Here is a 5,060-nt window from a genome sequence, read left to right as displayed (position 1 = left end):
AACGGACTCCAAAAATCACGAAATAAATTTTCCCGGATTTCTAAAATCAAGCCCGATAAAGTAACATTTATCTGGGCCCAAACTACAACTTTGAAAAAAGCGCATTTTTCCTAAATTCAATTAAAAATACCGAAAAACTCTGAAATAAATCTTATTTGATTTTTTTATTAAATCCTCAATATTTCTATATTTTGGGAAAGTCATTTTATTCCCTCTCTCATATTTTTGTAATAGAAATTATTGATGATAAAATAAATAAAATCAAATGATCATGTTTACAAAATTTGAGGAAACTCAAATATGTAAATAACGAAATCCCCAACTCTCTCCGTGGGTCCTTGAGTTGCTTAGGATTTTCTAGGATCAAAACCAAAAGCAAAATAAAATATGATATGCATGATGACCTAATGTATAACATTCCAAATTGAAAATTTGGGATGTTACAAGACCTATCTTGCAATGATGGAGGGCGCTGATGCGCTCGATCTGCCTTCCATTTATTTCCTTACATTAAAGAAAAAATATATAATTTTTACAAAGCAACAACTAAAACATAAATAAAATGATGTTAAGACACTTATTTTGGGATGGAGGGAGTAAACTGACCACGCAGAACACAATTCTAGACTTGAACACCATAAGATCAACGAGCAAAGGCTATCAATTCTTTTCAGTTTCTTGTTTTTCATGGGCTTTTCCCTCCTCTTTCATGTGATATTTTGGTCAAGAAAAATAATCCTCATTCATCTTTGCCTTCTTTATTTACTCATGCACCTCTTCGTCGATTTCCATTAAAGAGATCACAATATACTCTTTACAAAGCAGCAACCAAAACATAAATGAAAAGGAATCAGAAGCAACAACTTAATACTAAAGTGGCCACGCAACGTTTCCTGTTTTCCATACCCTTTCCCTTACATGTGATATTACGGTCAAGAAAAATAGTGTTCGCGAGTCATTGTTTTTTCTAAAAAAAATAACAAAGCCTTCTCACTGATTTCCTTACAAATCAACAACCAAAATATTAATGAAAAGGAACCATAAGGAACAACTTAATACTACTACCTCTGTTAACTTTGTACTAAATCAAATAAAAAACTTTGTACTAAATTCGCGACACTTATTTTGGGATGGAGAGAGTAGTAAACTGGTCACGCAACATTTCCTGTTTTCCGTGGAATTTTAAATTTTCTGTTTCCCACTCTCCTTGTGCATTCCCTTTCATGTGATATTTCGGTCAAGAAAACTAGTCCTCATTAATCTTCGGGTTTTCAATGTAAAAGAACCTTTTCACTGATTTCCTTTCATTAAATAAATTTCCATATAAATTTTACAAATTAACAAACAAAGCAAAAATGAAAAGAAACTAGAAGCGACAACTTAATACTAGTAAACTGGCCACGGAATGTTTTATGTTTTCCATGCGATTTCCCTTTTGTGTGATATTTTAGTTAAGAAAATAGTTCTCATTCTTCGCTTTTTAAATTTAATGAGTCTTTCAATTGATTTCCCTCCATTAAAGAAACATTATATAATTTTACAAAGCAACAACTAAAACATAAATGAAAAGGAATCAGAAACAACAACGTAATAGTAAACTTGCCACACAGAACACAACTCTAGACCTGAACACCATAAGATCAACGGGCAAAGGCTATCAATTGTTTTTCTCATTTTCACGTGCTTTCCCCTTTCAGGTGATATTTTGATCAAGGAAAATAGTCCTCATTACTGTTTTTATTTTTTACTTAATATTTTAATGACATGCCTTGTCATCGATTTCCGCTATAGAAATCACCATATGATTTTTAGGAAGCAACAAGGAATCATAAATGAAAAGGAACAGGAAGTAATAACCTAATAGTAAACTAACTGCGCAAAACACAACTCTAGACATGAACACCATAAGATCAGCAATCAAGGATTATCAACATGGCAACATTATTTTAGGCCCAACCAACACAACCCAAGAAAATGACAGGGTGTGAACTGAGCATAGCGTAGATGGTTTGCTTCCTTGTGGTGAAATTAGCCCACCAGAGTTGAAGTCCAAAAATTGTCATTGATGCTCGCTATTTCCTGGATTTGTTCCAGACTTTTTGGTGATGTTCATTCAGTAGGAGCAGACAGTGGCGAATCTAGAGAAAAGACGGAGGGTGGGCTCAAAGTTTAAGCCGAGAAAATCGAACGCTCTTTTGAAGAAAAAGATGCTTATCTCCTAGTCCTTTTGTACAAATAAATTGAAACTTTCCCAGATTAATACTGGAAACACGTACTATATACTAGAATTTTTCTGGATTTTTTTAGAAAATATCAAATTTTGAACCAAATTTTGAATCAGGTGACTAAAATGGCCATTATATCCTAATCCTCTTGGCCAAATAAGCTCAAAATTTCCCAGCCTACTACTGGAAGCATGTAGTATTTACTGATTTTTTCTGGAATTTTGAAAGAAAAATGGTTTTACCAATTTATAGAGACAATATGTGCCAAACAGTGCTCAAATGGACATGATTCTCAAGATAAATACTAGTAGCATGATTGACCAACAGCAAAGTTTCATACAATCTGCACACCAATACATCAAGTACTAGAGAATCAACCAAAATAAGGCAAAGACAAGACACTGGTGTTGCTTCATACTAACAATATTGTAGTTGTAGATCTCCTCCACACCAAAATGCAAGTGACAAACTGCAAGCCATTTGTCCAAATTGGCACAAATGTTAGTGACATGGTAAAGTACCCTCAACTAACTATCGACACTAGTACTAAAACAGAGATATACCTCTAAGAAATAACATCATACTCAGGAGGCAAATGTCATTTGCGATTTTTCTTTTTCTGAAATTGTATCATAATTTGATCATGTGGAATACTTTTGAATATCCTTTTCTCACGGTAGCATACCATTAAATCATTGAGCCAATCATCTGATATCTTATTGCGCAAATCGGTTTTGATGACCTTCATTGCTGAAAATATTCGCTCGACCGACGAAGTTGCCACTGGAAGAATCAATGTCAACTCGATAAGGTGATATACCAATTGGAAATTTCTATGTTTCATTGTTTGAACCATCAAACGAGCAAGAGTAGAAATATCCGGACATCCATTAAATTCCTCACTTCTCCTAATATTTGTAAGGAATGTTGGAAGCTCGTATCTTAGCAACAACCGTCCAGCTTGTGTAAAATCTTCAACATAAATTTTAGCAAGCCAAATAAGTTTCTCATCATTAAACTTTGAGAAGTTGTTAGCTGGATTAAGACAAGACATGCAATCCACTAACTCGGTGTTAACTTCATTGAATCGGTGGTTCATCTCAGTGAGAGTTGCACCAATCGCAACATTGAATATGCTCACCCTGAAATAATGATCTCGAGTCACCTTATTCTTGCTTCGAGCAGATTGCCCCATAGCTCCAACGAGATCATCCATATTTGGCACGTCAATGCCATGTTCCTCACAAAAGTTTTTTGCTTGCTCGCATATGGCTCATACCCATTGTCCTTCATAGTTTGCAAAGCTTCTTTCACATCCAAGATCAAACGCATGGCTTCAAGCTTGTGATAGCATATTTGTGATGTTCAACAAGTTTATTAAGAATATCATGATGAACACAAATTGGAAGCATTCCATCTGTACCAACAAACCTGAAGCTCCACCTTGAGAAGTGTGTTCCTGGGCATCCTCAATCACAATTGCAAGCACATCCACCACTGCATTCCACATTGTGTAAACACGAAGCAAGGTTCTAAGATGTGAGCCCCAACGAGTAGCTCCTGGTCTAGCTAGGTTAGTTTCTTAATGTAAACCAGTTCCAGATGATATCTTACAATTCTCCATCATCTCTATCAAGTCATCTTGATGCTTTGCAAGCAATGAATCTTTTCTTTTGCAGGATGAACCCTCTGGAGTCACTATCAAGGGAAGAAAGTTGAAAAAATCAGCAATAACCGGACAACATTGAGCCACTGTGACAACCACTAGTTGCAATTGATTGGCAAAACAGTGAACATAGAAAGCATATGGACTCTCATCACGAATTAGCTCTTGCAAACCAATGAATTCTCCTCTCATGTTTGAAGCCCCATCATAACCCTGTCCACGTAGCCTATTATTAGACAAGCCATGGTACTTTGAGACATAAAACAATGCTTCTTTAATTCCGGCAGATGTGCAATCTGTGATGTGCTTAATAGCAAGAAATCTCTCCTGAAGCTCCCCACTATCATCCAAAAATCTGCACATTTGGAGAGCTACAAGTTATAGGAAAAGAAACAAATAACAACATAAAATAAAAGAATTAGCCTTTGTAAACCATTGAGCTACCTCAAAATTATTGCCATTTGCTCCTTCATTGAGCAATCTCTAGCCTCATGAACAAGTATCACAAAATTCTTATCTTCAAGCTCATTCTTGATGACTTTGGTTACCTCCAAAGCACAACATGTAGCAAGGTCCTTTTGAATCTGTGAACATATCATAAGTGCATTACCTTGCCCATTGTCAAATGCATCTTTCACATCTTTATTCTTATCTTTGTACCAATCCAAGAACTCCGTGAAATTGCCTTTGTTTACGGAATCGGAGGACTCATCATGTCCACGAAAAGCTTCCCCTTGAGCTATGAGATACCTTGCACAATCTAATGATGCAGTCAAACGGATTTTATATTTTATTTCAGATTCTTTAGTATGTGCTCGGAATTTGGTAGCCACATTGGCCCTTTGATTCTTGAAATCATCAATTGAGCCTCTAGCAATGTTGTGGTAACTAGATGGACCACCAACATGTTTTTGAAAACTTGCGAAAGCTGTTTTCCAGCGTTTGTAACCATCTATGGTAAATACGTCATTTCCAAATGTAGCAGCATGTGATGGTTTCTTGAAAAGAAAACAAGGGAAGCAAAAGGCAGCCTCCTCTACGACACTATATTCCAACCAAACAAACCTATCTAGCCATTATGGTTGAAAAGATCTCCAAATTTTACCATCCAATGTGACTTCAAATTTATGCCCACTTGCTTTGTTTCGCTCTTTCAACAAATAAGCTCT

At 35.8% G+C, this 5,060-nt stretch overlaps 1 pseudogene; it reads right to left on the bottom strand.

Annotated features, from left to right (window-relative positions):
- Positions 1-2,790: 2,790 nt before the first annotated feature.
- LOC119272428 lies at positions 2,791-4,510 on the bottom strand (annotated as a pseudogene).
- Between the last annotated feature and the right edge of the window lie 550 nt (positions 4,511-5,060).

The sequence above is a fragment of the Triticum dicoccoides genome, chromosome 3A, assembly GCF_002162155.2.
Source record: "Triticum dicoccoides isolate Atlit2015 ecotype Zavitan chromosome 3A, WEW_v2.0, whole genome shotgun sequence".
In the NCBI taxonomy this organism is placed as follows: domain Eukaryota; kingdom Viridiplantae; phylum Streptophyta; class Magnoliopsida; order Poales; family Poaceae; genus Triticum; species Triticum dicoccoides.
This window is presented reverse-complemented; position numbering and strand designations above follow the sequence as displayed.